This window comes from Cupressus sempervirens, chromosome 2 (genome assembly GCF_028749045.1).
Source record: "Cupressus sempervirens isolate cs-2001-9-10 chromosome 2, ASM2874904v1, whole genome shotgun sequence".
NCBI lineage: Eukaryota > Viridiplantae > Streptophyta > Pinopsida > Cupressales > Cupressaceae > Cupressus > Cupressus sempervirens.
The window spans coordinates 256,187,369-256,209,559 of NC_143119.1; the positions used below are offsets into that span (position 1 = coordinate 256,187,369).

Genomic DNA, 22,191 nt, shown 5'->3' on the forward strand with positions numbered 1-22,191 from the left:
AAACCTATCAATAATAATAATCAAAACTCTCATCCATCTCATTGTAGTGTCTGCCCCTAGTTCGCATTTTTGTTATCATTGTCAATTTGCTTTAGGTTGATTTTATGCATTGATTAGTTTTAGAGATACTAGATTTGTAATATTATGATATTATTTCATGACTTTGATCACAAATGTATCAGTTATTGTTGCTTAGTTGATTTCATTCATGTGTTGTTAATGATATTTTAATGATTCCTAATTAGTAAATGTGGTTTCTTTCATGAAAATGTTAACATGATGTCTTTAATGATGATTATGTTGTATTGATAGAGATGCATTATTATATGTACACATTTGATCTTAGATTTGTGATTTTTATAGTTACCCCATACTTGCATGTGTATGGTGTGCGTGTTTATTTTATCTTTCTGTATGACGTGTTTGATGTGGTTAGGGAGGGAGTCGTAGTCACCTTCTAGTCAGGATATACATGATGAACCACTCCCTGCCATTGTCTGTTTAGTTTAGATATATTATATACTACATGCTCGTCTTTTGTGCAGGATGCAGGTACCGGGCATCAACTTCCCTGAATTGCCAGGATGAGCGTGCCCTATTACAAATACTCAAATGGTGAGAATGGGAAGATAATGATCAGGTCCAATCCTAGCCATAAGCCTATAATACTTGTCCTGCAAGGAGGACTCGTAACAGACTGTCTACCTTTTTTAAACCCTTGAGTATTTTGTGCGTATGTTGTTTTGTGAGTCTTTAATGAATTTCTATTAATTAAGTCTAATTACTAGATTAAATTAATAATTTAATTTAATGGAAAATTATTATGATATTTTGAATAGTTAATTATATTTAATTAATTGAGAAATTAATTAAATATAAAGAATTGGATTTGAAAATAAAAGTTTTAAGAATAAATTTAGAACGTGATAATATTTATTTAATTTAATAATAATATATTTAGAGTTCATTTTTAAATAAATGCTAAATATTATTATTATTTAAGTTAATAAATATTTATCAAATTAAAACATTCAAAAATAAATTAAAAAGTGAAAAGATATTAATTTATGAAAAAAGATTTAATTTTGCATGATGCATGTATGAGTTTAAAATATAAGAAATTAATTAAAAGATAAAGTAAAGTGGAAAGTTAAATAAAGTAATTTAATGATTCACTTAAAGTGCATGAAGGAATAATAAAAGAATATTTTAATTTAAAAAGAAAATTAATTGTGCATGAATGAATTAATTAAATAAAATTATTCTAATTTAGACTGGTGGTGACAAAAACCCTAAAAGGTAATTAGATTCTATATTAGAGGGTTTCTGGGTCATTATGAGAGACACAAGTTTTCAGACACAGGTTTCAGGGAACACACTTTTGAAAAGGGGAACAAAGAAATCTTTGGAAGCTTGGAAGGGTTTGGATTAGCAAGGGTTTCACCAGATTGTTAGCATCAGATCAAGGTAGGGTTTGTGAACCATTCTAGAAACACTTTTAGATCTTTGTCTTCTTCGTGGTTGTTGGAGATTGCTTTCTCAAATTTTATTGAATGAATCCTGCTACTTTTCTTCTGAATCTTTTGCTATTTGATTTCTTCTAGGAATCGAGATTAAAAAAAAAAAAAAAACTATTTAAATAACCTCGTTCTACAATTGAAAGGAATTAGTATTAAATCAAGACCTGGGTTTTGAATTAAAATGGAAGTGAGAAATTTAAATTTGGAAAGGGTTTGATTTCGGAAATGGAAATCTTAAATTGAAAATTCGATTAGTTCAACTTATTTTCTTATTAAACTAAAATTTCAATCATTCAAAAAAATATATATATAAATATATATATTATCGTGATATTGGAAGGGAACTTGTCTAAAACTGTTTTTCTTTATATAATTAAATATATATATTTTTGAAATTTATTGGAGGGGGGAGTTTTGAATTTATTTGTTTAGTTAAAAACAAAAAAAAATGCATTATATTAAAAACAAAATTTTTAAAATATATATAAATAAATAAAAATTAATTATACAATTTAATTGGGGAGGGGCGGTTAAACCAACCCCAACCCCCTTACCTCTGATGGCAGCATAGCTGCTGCCGCAACAATGACTGTTACAACAGTAGCAATACTATGTACTGCTGTTGCGGCAGCAGCCTGCTACAGCAGAGCTATCGTCGGCTCAACAAAGGCTGCGGCCAAAAGTCGGCAGGCTTTAAACGTCTTTTTTTTTTAATTAATGTTTTTTTTAAATTGTAATTTAATTGTAATTTAATAAATTTAAATTGTGTTAATTTTTTTTTAAGTTATTAAATTTAAATTATATAAAACTTTAATTATTAAATTTTAAAATTATATTATCATTAATTTTTATTAATAACTAAATTAATTATTAATAACTGAAAGATGTTTTTAAAAAAAAAAATTTAATAATTGACTTAATTAAATTGGATCTAATTAAGGATTATTAATGAGTCAGATATAGTAAATGATTATTAATTAACCTAATTAAATTTTGATTTAATTAGGAATGATTAATACGAAAATTATATAACAATGTATAATTTTATTAAATGTGTAAATTTAATAAGATTGTAATGATTTTATTAAATTTAGCAATTGTTATTTTTATAACTTAAGTAAATAATCGATTATCTTCAGATAATGCTTTTGGGAAAATGACTATTATTATGAAGGTAATTTTACCTATTTAAGTCAAATAAATAAATGGGGTAATTTTATAGAGTTGACTTGTGGAATAAACTGAGAATTCAATTACTTGAAACATACATTTAAAATGTAAATTGAAAACTTTACTTGTAATCAAATTGTGTATTCTCAAACCAAACCCAGACTATGAAATTGTGTTGTTTTGCTTATATGGTCTATACTTTGGGATTTTTGAGTGGACTAAATGTTGACCAGTCTAGGATGTACTCCAGAGGTTTTGTGAAATTTCTTGTATACTATTTATGGGACTAGATGTTGTGATGTGTTTTGTGATTCATATTGGAGATTATATTTATGAGGTTTATCTTGTGGAGAAATTATGTGTACTTGGATGGGAGAACCATCTTGTTATCAGGTTGCCTGTTAAGGAACCAAGTTTGATCTTTATGGGTGTTGTGGTATGGGACACAACTGTGTTTTTATGTGGTTAGGAGAGGTTGTCTAGGTACATGACTTTGGGAGTGGCTTGCATAGGGGTCCGAGACCCAAAGTGGTTAGTGCCAGGGTAACCTAATGCAAGTTATGTAATAAGTGATAATCTAGTAATTAAAATTTATGGGGGGGAAAACACACTAAGAAGATAAGTTAGAGATTTTTGATCTACCCATGCCTTGAGTGCTTGTATAGACTAAGGATGGGAATGAGATGAGTGCCTTGTCTTCTTGAGACGGCTTTCTAGTTTCCATATGTGTGATGTTGAGGGTTCGGGGTTCAGAGTAACCACTCCAGGGTAATTCAATGCTGGAGGGTTCGGGGTCTATTAAGAGATCAGTCTAGGGCAACTCAAGTAGCCATGTGATGACACCCCCTAGTATGTAGCCTGAGTCTCCTCTGTAGATCTATGTAGATTTGTGTACCTTTGGTGGTGTACTTATTGTTGGTGGTGTATCTATTGCCGGATGTGTCTATTATGGTTATTTACTTTCATTGATGATGATTGGTGATTCATGGATGTTGTACTTTTGACATGTGGCTTTCGACTTGAGATGATTATCTTTCGTTGACATTATCTTATGATCTTGGTATTTGGTTTATACTTGGTTTGTGTATGATGTTTGGTTATGTGATGTTGGCATTGGATGGAGTGTTCTTTCTTTCTGGATTATTTTATCTTCTTGAGTAGCATGTGTTACCTTTGAGGTAGTTTTGGCTATTAGGGGTACCTTGCCTAGGAATGTTTTATGTTTGTTTTACCGTATGTGGATTGTTCATTATCTTCCCTGCACGGTGGGAGTGGAAGCTTGACTAGGTAACCACGTGATCGGGAGGTAGTGTCTTCTTACCATTTGGGTTCCCCTTCACATTGCCAGTTGTTGGATGTTCATTGCAGAAATGTACCTTTATCATTCTTATTTCTTATCTCAGAGACTTGTTTTCAGATGAAGTATATATGTTATCATGTATTCTGATGTATTGTATCTATTTTCACATACCCTGCGACATGTGCAGTGGATGTTATTTAGTGGACGTACATTCATTGTATTAGTGTACTTATGCATTTGCTTATGTGATTATGTATCTGTTATTTCTTTATGATCATGAGACATTGTACTTGGAACTTAAACTAATTAATTTAAAATTATTAAATGTAACTCAACATAAAGGAACCTTTGAGGAATTGAAACTATATCTGTAATTGATTATGTGTTTATGTTCATATTGCTCCCGCATTAATGTTATCTTGATGTTGTCTAAACTTCAAAAAAAAAAAAAAGTTCAGTAAACATTGTAACATGTTAGGTTTAATTCTCTTGGGTTCCCGAGCGGGGCATTACACTCATCATGCTTTTACTGTTAGTTACAATATTTCTAAACAATTAGAATGATCATTGATACTGGTGCATCTCAACATGTTACATTTCATAAAGAAGTATTTGATTCTTTGCAACCTGATCTTTCTAATATTCCAATTCAATTAGCTGATAACCATAGTTGCAAAGTTAAAGGATTTGGTAATGTTAGTATTCCAAATGGAAAAGTACATGATGTCCTTTATGTTCTTGAGTTGAAATACAATCTTCTTTCTATTGTTAAATTATCTCAAGATTACAAAGTTGAATTTCATAGGGGCATGTGTTTTGTTATTGATCCTAACACTAATGAAGTTGTTGCTAATGCTAAGTAAGGTCATGATAACTTATTTAAATTTTTTGGGTTTACTTCTTTAAGACACTTTTTGCACAAAAATACTGCTTTTAATATGGAGCATGAAAGGCTTGCTCATTTGAATATTAATCGTATGTCATCTAATATGGTTGAAAAAAAATTTACCTCCTATTGGTCCATCTAAGACTCGTCATATTCCTAACAAATTACACATAGCACAAAATGTTTGTCTTGTAGAAAATGATGTGCATGATTCTTCTAATGCTCAAAATAAATGAATTTAGTGGAAGCATAATTGTGTTAGTGGAGGACCAACCTCCTTTTATAAACCCTACTCCTCATATATCTACCTTTATTCCTCCCATTGTTTCTTATAGTGGTAATGGTAATGATGCATTTATAGATCATACAAATAATTCTAATGTTGATAATGGTAATGATGCTAATGTTGATGCAAATGGTACATTGATACATCATGTGAGTCTTCCTCTAGTGATAAATGTACTGAGAGAAAAACTAAATGGTTTCAAAAATTACTTACTAAAAGAGATCAATTTCTAGAATGGGTGGACTTCAACCTAGGAGGATTAATTACTGCAAATATGGTTTGATGTTTTATCTTATGAATTATAATGATCCTCATTCATTATCTTTGGCATTTCTCTTTAGTATGTTGTGAAACCTACAAATTATGTTCTATTAACTATTAACGTTATGATCTTAATTCTATTTGCATGATTTCATACCATGATATTTTAGGTATATTTATTCATGTGCATATATGGGGGTCCACATATATATCCTGATAAATATAAAAATTATTATGTCTTTTGCGACTTGAAAATTATGAGTGCATCCTTATATATTTGACATATGCAATTTTTTTTCTCTTTCTTATTCCTTGGGATTATGAGTTATTATAAACTATTGCCTTCAATATTTATTTTGTTCTACTAATTGGCACATAAGTGCATTTTATGCTTTTCTAGCATCATTTTATTGCCATTTTGGCACTTTATGGTTTATACCATTTATTCTTGGAGTTTTCCTCTATTTTCAGTTCATCTATCCCAACTTGAAGGTATTTAACTCTTATTTGAAGAAAATCTATTGTTAATACTCATACTCCTTTCCTTTGGTATCTTTGAAATCATGATGTATAATCCTTAAATCATGAGTCATGTAGTTATAGATTGATCACCCATTGACTTCGAATTTGAGTTGGAATGAAAATAAAAGCACTGCTAAAAAGTGGCAAAATGCACCTTCTAAAAGGGAAGTGTCAAGAGCGATAAAAGTATAGATATTTTTTCTTTTTTTTGGTGGAAAGCCTTCCAAACTAAGAGGAAAATGGGTTAGATGATAAAAAAAAAAAAAAAATCTTTGGTGGCAAGCCTTCCAAAAAGGGTTAGAAAAAAAAATTATAGAAAAACTTGCAACACAAAAGATTAAAAATGAAGTTTTGCTCCTCATCTCCTCTATCAACAAAAAAACTCCAATATGGTAACCTTCACACAAACTCAAAATAAGGATTAGGAAGCTCTAATACCATGTAAGAAATCAAGTAAAGTGAATACTAATGAAACAATCCAAGAAATCTTGATGTGAGGAATTTACCATAAACCAAATGTGCTTCCCAATGGAGCAATAAGAATGGAGACAAGAGATTTTGAAAGTCGAAAGAAAAGAAAACCTCTTGTGTAATATTATGAATGGAATTAAAAATCCCTAAGAAAGGAGAGAGAAAGAAGGTGGAGCAAATAGCTCATTACAATAACATCAAGATGATGTCTAGAAGTAGTATGGAAAAATGAGAGAGGCATCTCTTTTATAGAGATGAGAAAGGAGTTACATGTGTAACTCCCATTTCTATGAATGCTACCATTCATAATAAGTGTGTGCAAAGTGTCAAAATCATCTTAAGGAGGATAAACTAATTTCCTTTATAAAAGGAATTACAAAAAGGAGTTATCCTCACATGTGGACTAGAGGACAACTAAATGACATGTCCTTCACATGTGTACTAAAGGATAAAATAAATAAGGGATACCATGGTTTATCCCATTTAATAAATAAATACAACCAAGGAAAGATTACTACTTCTAACAAAAACACATATGCTTAGGCTTTATAACTTTGATAAACTCCTTTCCGTAAACAAAACATATTCTAGCAACACTAGATACCTTATCTTTTTTCTCCTTCAATGGTTTCAACTTATGTTTCACTCCATCCTTTTTTAGAGTATAGGTATTTTATTTCCCATCATGTACAACATTCCTATCAAACTACCATGGCCTACCCAAAAACATATGAAATATATCCATAGATATGATATCACAAAACACCTCATCCTAGTATCTTCCAATCTTAAACTTCACTAAAGATTTCTCAGAGACGATGACCTTGTGGTCATGTTGCACCCAGGCAATATGGTATGGATGCAGGTGTTTTAGCCTCTTCAACTTCAACTTCGTGACCATCTTTTATGACACTAGATTGCTAGTACTTCCACCATCAATGATTGCATCACAACACTTATCTTCACATTTTCACCTAGTGTGAAACAAACTCTTCCTTTGATTAGGTTCATTCTCACCACTCAATAGGACTATTTTGTTAACTACAACTTCTCCTCTTTCATCATCTTCAAAATGTGATGATCTAGCATCTTCATAAACATGCATGACACTAGCCTAGCCTTTTGTTCTTTGATATGTCCTTCCTTGGTGCTGGGAATATCCAAATGCTCTATGCCCTTCTTCTCTGTAGTGAGAACATTTTTCACAGAAACCTGCTCTTCCAAATCCTTGCCCTCTTCCTTTTCCTCTTTGATCTCTATTGTTCTAGTCATGGAAATAATTGGAATTTTTTACCCTCTAGTTCTTACTGCTACTATTCACCTCATCCTTATTCTTTTGATCATCATTTTGGCCTCCATAAGATTTTCCACCATATCTTCCATCATGGTGTCTTCCACTATTCTTGCTATCAAACTTTTTTCTTAGCTTCTCCTCAACTCTTAGGTAAATTGGTATGACTCCTCAATATTTCTCATTCAAATAAAACTTAGCTCATCCTAAATTCTTGGCCTTAACCCATTAAGATAATGGGAAACTTACTCCTTGTCAACTTCAACATTGCCAGTTCTGATGAGAAATCGATAGAACTCCTAGGTATACTGCTAAACATATCTTCTTGCTTGGTTGAACCCTTTTATTTTTTTCTAAAAATCAAGATCATAGTCCACATGAATGAACTATCTCTTCATTTTAGCTATCATTTGATCCCATCTAGTGATTTTGTCCTTCCCTCTTCTATTTCTCTCCAACTAGATCTCCTACCATTAATTGTTTGTGTGACCCTTCAGTTTGGCCTTTGCAAACTTGACCCTATCTAGATCTTCAATATCGTCATATTTAAAGTACTCTTCTAAGGTTGAATCCACAATAATGGGTTCCACTTTAGTGGGACGAACAAAAATGAAAAAATTTCAAAATGAGAAATTGAGTCTAAGATACCAATGCATGAGTCTATGATCCTGTGAGAGAATCTAGCTGAGAGAGCTTAACTTTCTCTTGAGTCAAACTATCACCAAAAACCTCAAAAGATGGCATGGTACATCTAGTACCAAAATCTTCCATGCTGGAATGGAGGGTAGAAGAAAAAATATGAAAGTTCTCACAAAGTTTAGAAAGAGTCAGGTAAATGTACTCAGTGTCAATCTTGATCTTCCCACAACCCTACAATAAAGATCTCTATTATTTGAATTTCATCAAGAAGTCCTAAATGGAAGATAAAGAATATGATACAAGAGAGGTATGCTCTTCCTCAATATGAAGTTCCCTAAATGCATTCACTGTACCAAACAAGCCATTAAGCTTGGTCCACATAGCTAGAGGCATATTGCACCCATCAAGATAAAATTGTAGACTATCTGATACCTATAAAGCAATCAGCCCCATGGCCTCATCCGTCTTATTCCTCTGCTACATGACCTAAAAAGGCCTCTATAAAACCAGTTGTGTTGCATCTAAACAAGACCACAAACCTTTTGATCAGAGAAGCTGTAAGATATAGGATTTCCATGTGTGATAATTATGAGGAGTCAAAAGTTCTAGACAATAAGAGGTCTTGGCCATATTTTTAGAATGGCTTTTTAAAAAAATATAATTTTGGTTGACTAATGTAAATTACAGAAACAAGAATAAAAAATAGCCCTCATAATCCAAAAATATGAACCCCATATGCTAGAATAAAAGCTTATACAATGAGAAGAGCCAAAAATTTCAAATGAGAATCATGTGTACCTTTCAAAAATGTTGTTGAAAATAATAACTTAAATACAGAAAGAGCTCAAAGAGACCTTTCCAACACTTCTTCTAGATTAAAAAAATGGAGCAAAACTAAGCAAGTTATGCCCCCCCAGAATGCAAGAACAATCATTTGGCTTTATTTTCAAAAATAGGTACCATATTGGAACAAATTCCATAATAAACTCCATGGATGCGATGGGATTGGAATCAACTTTTTGATAGTATTTTGTTTGCCCAATTTCCATACTATATATACTAGATATCACAAAAATACCACAAAATATTGTTTATGATTAAATAAATTAAATTGATAATGGTTTGAAGGTCATCAAATTTTATCCCAAAAATTGATGACATCAGTACTATTGTACTAATGATGACAGATCTATGTTGATGTCAGTATATCTTTGTATGACTTTTAAAAAGGGTAGTGCCTTTTTAAAAAAGGGAACCACTTTTTTTTAAAAGTTTTTTTCTATTTTAAATTCAATTTTTTATATACTCTTTCTATAATTTTTTTTAATAAATAAAGTAATAAAAACATTACTTAGGAAAGGTTCCCAATCTAGGAGCAATTTATTTTCCCTTAGATTCCAACTATGTCCAAATTGGACTTGTCTCATATGAAAATAGGGGTTTTTGGACACTACAAGCTCAACGCTGAGGTCTGTTTTTGCTCAAAGTGCATTGAAAATTAGTGACCCCTTATTTCAATACAACATATTAAAATCACAAATTTAGTTCACTTAAACCCTCATTTGTCTGATAGCTTCAAAAAAACATGAACAAATTGCAACAAATCCTACTCTAATACCAAGAAGGGTTTGAGTAATACAAATACATAGATCCAATAGAATGCATGTAAGCAAGAACCTATCATAGAGAAGAAAAAACAAGAGAAGGAAACAATTTGGATTTAAACATATGCAAGATTATATTATTAGACAAAAATAATAAGTACACATATAGAATGGATCAATCCTTATAGAAGGAGATCATAAAACCTAAAAGGGAAACCCTAAGAGGTAAATGACATTTAATAATTAAAATTTAATTATTAAATGTGAATGTATGCACATAAAGTGAAATATTAAGTAGGGAGTAAAGGTAATTTCATAAATAAAATAAAATTAATCCTTTACTCTAACAAGATCTTTCTTTGATTTTCTACTAGATTATTGTGTCATTGTAGATCTAGGCTAGCTAGGAGTTATTTGGATCTCCTGAGATCTTGTAGAAATGTTACTGTAAATTATTTTCATTTTTCCATAACTGGGATAGCCCTATGACTTGACATATTGCAACATGTAATCAGTAATGTGATTGATAGAGTTGAATTATTTATCAAATATTGTATTTTGTGGTGTATTTCTGTACTGTGGTTATTTTTGGTGGCTAGGCCAATTCCTTTTGGGACACACATGCCTTGCATTACATCATTCACAATTTCAATTCTTCTAATGGTGAAAAAATTAGAGTTATCTAGCTCAAGTTATGGTGGAAAAAGCGAATGCCTATTCTAGATGCATAAAAAGAAACCCTAATTATAACCCTAACTTATATTGAAAATGTTATAAATAGAGGTTCATGACATAGTTTTGTTACCTTTTTAGTTTGAAGAAGTTGATGAATAGTAGTGACAATGAAGGAAATAGAGCCAACACAGATGGAGTTTTTGAGAGTAGTCATTGTAGCCGATGGCCCACTACCTAAGGTGAGTGCTAGTGTAGAGTGAGGTTTTTTCCTTTATATGCATGTTTCTATCTTTTTTGGATCATATTTTTACTTTTTATGATGTACATTTCATGTTTAGGGGAGAGTTTGATTGTTAGGAAGGGTAGATGTTGACTCTGGTCAACTAGGTTAACCTTGATGATACAGATCAACCCTAAATAAGAGAAGGAGATCATTCTCACATTCATTTGTCTTTTCTTATAGAGCTTGAGATTCAATGATATTCCTTTCTACTTCAGCTAATCAACAAGATATTTCCTTTTGTTCATAGATTTTCTCAAGTGTTCTTTCAATTTCTTAATGAAATGTATATCTTCTTTAAGTCTCTTCTCTAACTCCATATCCCAAGCATTAGAAAAATCTTGACATCTTTAAGTGCAACCAATAGATGTTGTTGAATACCATTAGATTATATCAAATCACCCTTGAGGATATTCCTCAAGCTAGTGGACTTCTTTTGATGGACAATTCTTTGATATTAATTGTTGGAATTAAGGAACAGAAAGAGGGATCAATCAATGTTGTACAATTTTCAACTTTCTTGATCTAATTCTTAAACCATAAACCACTTACATGAAAAAATAAAGTGTAACAACATAAAATGAACATCCACAACATCACAACACCATGACATGAGGATTTATTGGTATAACATTAGTTAAGGGAAAATTCATAGTAGGGATTGAATCCACAAATGAATCCTCCATAGATTTATTAACCATATTATTTATATTTGAGTACAAAAGGGGAATACACATGCATCTAGGAACACTTCTTAGAGAAAGTAAATCAATTACAAAAGAAGGAGGGCTACAACCTTAAGATGGTTTATTGCTAATGCTAGTATAACTCCAATTAAGCTCATAATATAAACTCATACACTTCATGCTATATATCTTCTCTTCTCTAAATTAAACCTCTAATCAGACACCCTTCACATAAATCGCATTCATAACATGTACCAAAAAAACTAAATATATACTAATCTTATATACCACTTCAACGATTAAATTACTATTGGGTTGACTTCACAAATATATTACAAGAATATGAAATGTATATAGACATTTGACCAAATCCATTCCAAAAAAAAAAACAAAAAATTGGAACAACCACATAAAATAATTATCACAAGTTGGCTCTTTATCCTCCAACTAAAACATGGATCATTCAAATAATTTGTTAGGATCACTTAATGATTTAGTTACATATTATTATTATTATTCACTGATAACTTAGATTCCATCAAATAGATCTTCATATCTTCATCAAATGATAACAGTAGGTGTTATACATAGAGAATAAGATAGAATGAACATCTGTTAGTCTCCCCCTAGGCTGACATCTCAAAACTCAAAACTAGTTGTGCATACCAAACTATTTCATGAAACCCATAAATTATTTTGTCTCTACCAAGCTTAACAAATATAACCAGCTTTAATCCATTGGAATAATTAAAACATGATATTTGTACATGTAGAATTCATGTAGTTTTTATCAATAATATCATCTGAATCATTAACATTAGTGTTTTTTTCCAACAAATACTACATAGGATACCTCTAGGAACATCCTCCTAACTGTAGTTGAGACTAAGGTGCAATATAGTTTATACATTCTCATTTGTTAACCTAGAGGTCATTTTAATAGATTGATGAACCTTTATTTTATGCTCACAAACAACATGCCTCAGCTTTAAGATTTAAGTTTTCTCTGAGATTTGGGGAGATTAAATTTAAGAACCAAGATGACTGAGGTTACCCACATCCTAAAAGATGTTATATCTATGATCTTGCAAGGAATGATGTATGCCTACTTGATTAACTAAAATTATTTGTGTATATTTATGTCTTTATTTATAGGTAAGTTAAATCTATTAGAGTAATTAGATATTTCCTAATTAACTCTACTTGGTTAAGCTAAACTTTAGGCATCTAATAATTTATTTATTTTATTAATTATTATGATGCAACCTAGGTTAGACCTTTTTAGGGTTTTGAACACCTTTATAAGGATGATCTCTCATTGTAAACATTCATTCAGTTTTCATTATAGCAATCTCTTTTTTGTTCATCAAGAATGTCTTGTTTATGGAACTGACCATTCCTGCCTCCATAGCTTTTTGCTTAGAACTCTCTTTTGTAATAGGTGTTTGCATGCAGGTGATTCTTGGGAGCTATGGGGTTGATCTTTCATCAACTTCTTCATGGTATTAGAGCTCCAATTCTTCATGCCCCTATTCTATTCTTGAGAGATTTTGCATTGGTTTTTAGATCTGAGCTTTCAACAGTTTTTTTATTGGATCTGGGGGGTTACTTATTTTCTAGGCACTTTGAGAAAAAAATAGACATCACCATTGAGCTTAGAGCATTTGAAAACCCCCATTTCCATATAAAATATGTCTAGTTTGGATGTTGTTGAAATCTGAGGCAAATTTATTTTTTTGTACCTAGGTGGTTTTAGCTTGGGCACGTAAATTGAGGCTACAATTTTCTATTTTTTGTCAAATATTTTATTGCAATAATTTTTTTTTTGCAAAAATTCATGTCGATTATTGGAAGATGATTTATGTCTCGTGACTTTTGCACTTTTATTGTGGGGGGACATTTTTGGGAGTATAGGTAACACATGTTTAGTGGAGAGCAATTTTTAAGGTGTAGTTATTTTGCAGGCCCCTACCCACCTATTTCAAGCTCCTCTCTACAAAACCTATTAGGATCTAATGATTTTATGCCTGTGATCAAATAATTAGGATCCTTTCCTAGTGAGCCCCTCTTGCTCTACGTGCCTTTGTATTGTGTGAACTTCTTTATCTATGATCAAATAGGCTCCCTCATGGCCTGTTGCTGATGGAGTTTTTTTTGGCATTTGGAATTTTTGGGGTAGTTCTTTAGAGGTCACACAAGTTTGATTAGAAAGTGATTGGTGCTCATTCATCTGGGGTATTGGTGGAGGATGACATTTTGTGCCCTATTGGCGAGTCTCAATTAGGCTCCATAATCGATGCCACCTTTTCTAGGGGGCAATAGCTACAATGCAACATATTTACACCGAGCCACTGCCCGTTTGGCTTGTCTATGCCTTGACCTCACTCCTTTGATTGCATTGAAAAAAAAATTGCCCACCTATCCCAAAGTAATCGGTACAATTTACATTCATTGAAATAATGATGTGTTTATTACTTTGATACATGTGTATTTCATTTAGGAGAAATGTTCTGTAATCTAAGTTTTATTTATTATGTAATATTATAAGAATATTTGGTAATGGTTTAATTTTAATTCATGTTTTATATATTAAAATAATTATATCTTTTATATTAAGATTAAAAAAATATTTAAAATTTTAAACATGAGCCCATAAGACTTTCACCATTCATAATAATCTGAAATAGCATGTAAAGTAAATGCATCAATCATGTAGACATGTAAGAAATCATAGATACACTTGATACTAGATATGATTACCCATAAACCCTCTTAAGAGAAGTTAAAACTGGGGTGGGGATGACACCCACAAATCTTCATTGCAGCAATAAAGTGTAGCCAATTAAGTTTACAATGGTTTGACCATTAATCATGATCCACCTTGTGAAAGGCCTGCCCTATTAAAGGCTTACAAAGACTATTAAGTCCCACCTTGTTAGAGGATTTCAACACCCTATTAGAAGTGTGCCTAGTTAAAGGACTTTTGATCACTCACTTGGAATGTCACCCCTGTTAAAGGATTTGATAAGGCTTGTTAGGACCATTCCGCTTAGGATATTTAACTAAAATCACCTATCAAAATGTCTCAACATAGATCTTGTAATTGAAACTTGCTTGCCTAATAGCATATCAACTCTACACAAAATCCCTCTTAATCCTTTACAATCAAATGTATCAATGATGTATCCTCTATCCTCTATTCTTCTCAAACTAATTCTGCAATTCACTCTCGACAACTTCTAAGTCTCCATGAATGCTTTGTTTGCATATGCAAACTTCTCTATTCTCTTCCTTCAATCCCTTTCACACATACCATTAGTTTTAGGGTTTTTTCCTCCTTAAGAATACAAGAAGACTTAGGGTTAGTTATGAATCTTTGATTGAGATTCAAGAATTGAAATCTAACCTTATGTCAGCTTGGAAACAATTTACATAGTTATTTTTGCAATAAAAAAAAAATGTCCAATATGTGTTACTCAACATGTGTAGTTACTGATGCTCGGCATACACTATAATTCTACTTCTAACTCGGCACCTAAACTGCTTGGCATCTAATATTCACTCAACATGGTCTATCTACTTGGCACATGAGTGACTCAGCACATGAGTGACTCAATACTTATTGCAACTAGGCATGGTCTTGTATTTACATATTATACTCGGCATGTATTACTAGTTTGGCATGAACTAAGTAAATGACTTAAGTGTGTTGACACTCAATTGTCAAAACCAATCTGAGATCAATAGTTCCTCTTCCTCTTCTTCTTCTTTACTTTCTCTTCATCTTCCTCTTCTACATCATCACCCTTCCTTCAATGGTCATAAGAGGTGAGTTTGATTTTGCAATTTTTTTTCCAATGCTATCCACCCTCACCTTTCCTCTCTTTAGAATTTTAGGAATCTGAATCTCAAGTGAGATTCTTGTTTTGGTTTCATCATATGTCCCAAAATAAGTATCCTTGGGTTCTACTAGCTAATTGATGAGAGCCTTAGTAACATATCTTGTCTCATCGATATTCACCTCATATGATAGAGGTTTAACCCATGCTATTCTAGGCTTGACTTCCTACATGTGAGCTCTACCATAGTCAACTAGGAAGCATATATCCTACACATAATACTCTACAAGTTTCTTAGGGACCCTAAGCCTTCTTTACATCCTCTCTTTAAAATTATCGAAGTATGCATCCATGATGCCTTCAAAGTTCTCACCCATCTCATTTATGAAATCATTAATTTGATATGGAAGTAGGGTGCCTTTTTTGCAAACAACATTTCTTTTTGAAGGAAATAATTTTTGAACATATAAGAACAAACAGACTAAGAGTGAACTGAACTCGCATGAATTATTTTTGGAGGCCTGAATGCTCTCCATGTTCTTTTTTAGTTGGGTTGGTTAAAGCTTGACTACATCAAATGATAAATTCTTCTCGACAACCTTGTATGCTAGGTCCACTACTTCAAATGGATGTTGGTTGCATGACTTGAATTATAGATTTTGTGTGCAATGACATAGATGCCAAAATTGATTTCCATGTCGATCACACTTGCTTAGCTTCATGCCTCTACCATCCAATTCAGCTAGGGTTAGCTTTGCTAGTTCTACCTGACCTAGGGTTTTAGTAGCCTTATATTTCTTTGTCATTGGATACCTTGTTATCATGTGAATCATCTTCTTCATGACAGAATAGGTCTACTCTAGATAGAATGACATATCGTGGACTTGGCCTAGTATGAGCCTAATCCATTTGATTCAAAAATTCCTTGGCATGTGGATGATGTGGCTCAAACCCTTGACCTCCTAATATTTATGTGTCTGGCTTCAACACATCATTATTGCACAATGCACCATATGCCTGATCTATCTATAGTTTCCCTAGTTCTTCAATAGAATAATGATAAAATGACCTTATGTAATGAATTAGAAGTACCTTTGGAGGGATTTGTGAATGAGCTCCTTGAGGATCCTTCTCCTCGACAATTACTGGATATAGTTAGAATTTGGAGGAATACAATCAAAACTCTTCACCAACATTTATGCACCCTTTTAACCTTTGCACTACAAGATGCTACCATTTTGCTTGATTGATGAAGGACTTGAAGATACTAACTTTGCCTAAGAATTTCCTTCAATAAATTTGCACTTAATCCCTTGGGGGCTTGAGTAATGCTACACTCTTTAGAAAATTATGAATTCATAGTGAAAATGAACTATGATTCTCCCTTTTATCAATTTCTCAATTTTAGGGTTTCATTCAATGCTTCATACTTAGGTAGGTAAAAGAAGTTCAAATTGGTTTTCAACCCTTGAGTGCATGACTAACACTAACTAACCATGCTTGGTTGAGTCTATGACTTGGTCGAGTCTACCCATGCTCAGTTAGGTCTAAGGAGTGACTCAGTTTGGTCTAACAGCTTGGTTAGGCTTAAGGAGTGACTCAGTTAGAACTAACAACTTGGTCAAGTCAGAGACTTTATTCTATCCAAGTGCATCTGACATGTTGATCTAGACGATCTTACTTGGATGACTGGAACTGATGTAGAATATGATTTTATCATAGCTCTAATGGTCTCCTTGCATATTTTTGCAAAGATGATTAAATCACCCAACTCATTGCCTTGGGTGTCAATAACCTCACTATTTTCACTTGAATTTTCTAGAGACTTCCTTACCCATTGTTGCTTCATTTAAGTCCTAATATTAAAGCCTTTGATTTCTTTTCATTTTCAACTTTACATCTATTTATGCAGTTTTTTGCTAGATGACCAAGTTCTTTGCATACATAGCATCTTTTGGTAGGATTCCTCTTTCTGAAGTGAGTCCTCATGCAATTGGCTCCACTGTGTATGAACTCTCCACATAGATGACATCTACACCAAGTGTTGTAATCCCAACCAAAGATTTCTTTAGCAAGTTGTTTAGCAGGATTCCAATTCTTGGTTTTGCACTCTAGAGATTTATGACCTTGCTTGTTGCATGTGAAACATTTTCCCTCAAACTTACTTTTCTTAGTGCATTCACTTGCTCGATGTCCATTCTTGTTACAACTATAACATTTTCCATTAAACTTTGACTTTTCATTGCTCCAACATTTATTTGAAGTATACCATATTTTTCCACAATGATTGCATGTAGGTCTTTTATTGTTTTGAGCTCCTTGCTGTAATGACTCTCCTTGTTCAGTGTAGCCCAGTCATATCTTTCCTTTTTGTCTATTCTGAGATAGTTCAACTAACTGATCTATTCTTTCTTGTGATTTCATCATTCTTTCATTAGTTTATCTTTCTACTCTCAAATCACTCATGAGTCTTTTATTTCTTGTCCTTCAATTGATGACTTCTTGATTTGTATGATTTATTTGATTTTCCATATCTATTTGATGTAGTGAAAGCTAGTGGATTTCATTGCCTTTTTCTTCTAATCTGATGTTGAGTAATTTTTTGTCTTCTTCTACCATATTTTTACCATTTTAAGCTTGGTAATTTTGTTCCATGACTTCACAGGTCTCGACTAAATGTATCTCTTGTTCTCTTTTCAATCTTCTGACTTCTTCTTGAAGAATAAGGTTCCTTCCAAGTAGATCTTCTATAGCTGCATCTACTTCATCTGAAGTTCTTTCTTTGCATAAATTTTCAATTCTTTCTTCTATGTATGGATTATCATTCATCTTTTCTACCAATTCTTTTCTTCTTTTCAGGGATTGAAAGAGTTGACTCTTCAAATTCTTGATTTGTTCCATGGCCACATATAGGTCCAATTTTTCATTCTCAATGGCTTTCTCTAGCTTGTATACTTCCATTGTCTATGATATTTTCTCTTAAGTTGCTAAACTTTTTGATAAGATAACCTTGCTCCGATACCAATTGTTGGAAATGTAATGCAAACTAGATGACTTGGGCAGGGGGGTAGAATTAGAAATCACTTAAACTTCTTTCTCTTAAAGCACTTTGTTAAGTTGTTTAATCTATGTGCATGCAAGAAACATAAAGTAGTAAAGTAACAACTCCATAACACAATATTTGGTAACCCAGAAACCCTCCAAGTAGAAGGTAAAACTAGGGTGAGGATGACACCCACAATGTTTCACTACTACAATAATAAAGTTGGCATGTTAAGGCTTACAATTGATCACTTCTGTTGATCTTACTTGGTTACAAGTGATAAGGATTGTTAGGTCCACCTTGTGAAAGGATTTATACAATACTATTAAGTATGTACTCTATTAGGAGTTTCTACAAAAGACTGTTAGGTCCACCTTGTTAGAGAATTTGGGACTGATGCACCTGTTAGGATAAATTAGTGGATTGATCTCTAAAATTCAACTTTGATTGTTGAAGAAGATCCTTTGAAGTATCTCTTCTTTTCCTTGGGTTGCTTGTACCCTTCTAGACAATTCGCTCCTCCATATTTGCTTATACAAATGTTCTTTAACTTATCCTTAGATCATTTGGATAACCAAAATACCTTATACTTATTTCCATCCAAATAATTTCTTCATAGGTGAGCTACAACATAAATAATTCAAAAAAAAATCATCAAGTCGACTCAGTATTGTAACTTGGGTTCAATGACTTACTCAGGAAATACTGAAGACACTTAGTTACCACTATCACTTTGGCTAGCTCAGGCACTTAGTTGATACTAGATGCTCAGTTAATACTGATCACTCAATAGGCATTGTTTTGCTAGCTTGATTATCACCTTGAAAAAAAATTTCTTTACTGAATTGGTTAACACTAGAGCTCGGTAGACACTGTCAACTTAGTTGACACGTATAGCTCAGTGTGCACTATCAACTCGGTTGACACTATAACTTTTTACAAGGTTAACTTTGTTTGCTTGGTTCCTTTGTGAGCTTGATTAACATTGCAGACTAGTAACTCAGTTACTAGCATCTTTCCATTGTGACTAAGTATTTGGACATTAATTGACAATATATCTTACAATGATATTAATTAATATCTATAAAATTTCCACCATAATCTTACATATCGTATCAACTTTTGAACCATACACAATTTCCATTTTTCAAATAAAATTAGTATAGTAAACTTTATTTTTCTTTAGCAGTGCCTTGAAAATCCTTAGAGACATATGTCTACCATCTTCTTAGTAAATTTTGATCTACTTTTCCAAATTTAAAATAAATTACATATTACAATTTTACACTTAATTTGATACACCTTTCTTTAAAAACTACATTTTTTGATTATTTGGATGGAAGTTATGACTAGTGCACGAACAACTATCAAATTTTATAGGATAGACACTTTAAAAATCATTAAAAAAATACTCAATAGAAAATTTTGAAAAAATACACAACTTCTAAATCTCACTCTTACTTATCATCTTACCATTTAAGGTTTTTAAAAATACTAAATCTAACCACATATTGTTTTAGGCAAATGAAATAATTATGTTATACTTTTTTTCAAAACCAGGAATTATTTTTGTCTGCAATGAGTTTGACCCTCTTAATTTTATCTATTTTTTAAAACTTTAGTAGTTTAGAAACTAGATTTAGTCATAGAGCTCCTGGAAGTGCATTTGGTTAGTAGCCTATACAATCCATTGTTTAAAAGCTCCAAAAAAAACACAAATAATAGACATATTTTCATTTGTATTTATGTTAAAAAAATGAGTTATATGTTGTGAAAGGCTAAGAACTATAAAAAATAATGTAAACATTGTTTAGGCTTAAAATGGTGGTGTGAGTAGAGCATTTATCACATTAAATTCAAAGGTCTTTTGATGTGGGTACTTACCCTCCACAATACATTCTTGGTATAAGTTTGATCCATGCCACCATTACCTTCGTTGTCCCTTGCCGATTTTATCTCAGTCTTGTTGAGTTTACCATACTGTGCTTCGTAGCCTTTGAAGAAATAACGAGCTCCAATCATTTTCTTGTTGCAGTGAGAGGAATTCAATTTCTCCCCAATTTGACATATGCCCTTCCACTTTGGAGGCACAGGTCCGAGGCCTCTATCGTTGAAGCTCTTGCTCTCTGGCCATATTCCGGTGTCAATCACGCCCACAATCACATCTTTACCGTAGTTGGATTGAAGCCACAAATTATAATGCGAAGAGCCTCCCAGACCCAAAAACTGTGGGGAGTGGGTCGTATGCAGTTGCCTCACAGACGATGGAAATACGGCCATGCAGCCATCCTTGCTCTCTAGAGCTGCAGCCTCAGCGCTGCTCAGCTTCGCTGCAAATCCAGACAGAGCTGTATCATAAGTGTATAACAACAGTTCTTCATCTTCACCTTTTGAGCCTGAACTTGAAGTTGCCTCGTTGATGATAGAGGCATACCAGTGCTCATGAAGTGAAAAATGCAGAGGCTTCATGGACCTACTCATGTGAACAATCTATGGTTTCCTAATTAACTCCTCAGACACAGCTGTGGTTATGGTAAATGCAAACAGAGTGAGAAGGAGACCAAGCAAAAAGAGAGAGGAACTCGCCATTTCTGTCAACAAACATAAAGAAGCCTGCAGGGGACTAGTTGTGAGAAGATAGACGGGCACTCCAACAATAAATAAGGATCATAGGCTCTGAAATTATGGTCCTGCCAATAGTGGAATACAGTGTAGGAAGAATGGCAATCATTCGAAGATGGAATACAGTGTAGGAAAAATGGCAATCATTCTAAGATGGAATACAGTGTAGGAAAAATGGCAATCATTCTAAGATGGAATACATGATATCGATCATAGATAGTCCAAAACATGAATAGATAGGTCGTTTGACGATTCTCTTAATAGAAGCACGCCCTGATGGATATGGCATGGAAGTGTTAACTTTACATATCAAATAGACAGATTGTCCTTTGATTCGTAGTGGTGGAATTTCCTGTACACCCCATGATTACTCAGCGCATATGTGATTGTGATATGATAGCAGCATGTTATAATCAATAACCCTTAACCCTGCGTCTTCAAAAGATAATGATGTAATCATATCATCTCAAACAATAACATAATTATTAGAGGACGGTGTAATCGTGTCATCTAAAACGTGGTTTGTGTGGAGATAAAAGAGATAAACTGCATTATTCCAGATATAAACAAAAATATTGAAAGAAGATAAAATTAATAACAGTAAATAGATAGATAATCCTTTGAACATGGTAGTGGCACTTTGTACCTTGATGTTTTGATTGGTAGTGGTGGCATTTTTGGTACCATAAAGCTTTGATTGGTTCTAGTGGATTTCTTTATCTTCTCCGACTCAGTTGTGCTTAATGTACGAAGGGAAAAGAGAGATGAGGATGGGCCATTAAATTAAAGAAAATGTCACATCGGGTGCAAATATTATGTTAGATAGACATAGCCATTCATAAAACAATGAGCAAGAGAGAGCATTCTTGCTAGACTGTCGTACCTCAAGATATTCACTTAAAGCTACCATCATGTTATAAATTATATTTGTCTATATTTTTAAAAAAATATATGGTTGAATCAATGAAGTAGTAGCTATCCAACTATGAAATTGGTTTTCTTATATAAACTTTTAATAATTTTATTAAAAATAATAAAGTGTTTCTTCATATCACTTTTTCTCCTGGGTAAGCAAGGCACTTCAAGATATTTGTCA

The 22,191-nt window shown here is 32.6% G+C and overlaps 1 pseudogene; it reads right to left on the reverse strand.

The window, feature by feature from the left end:
- Positions 1-2,050: 2,050 nt before the first annotated feature.
- On the reverse strand, positions 2,051-20,942 carry LOC149572018 (subtilisin-like protease SBT1.5 pseudogene; annotated as a pseudogene).
- Between the last annotated feature and the right edge of the window lie 1,249 nt (positions 20,943-22,191).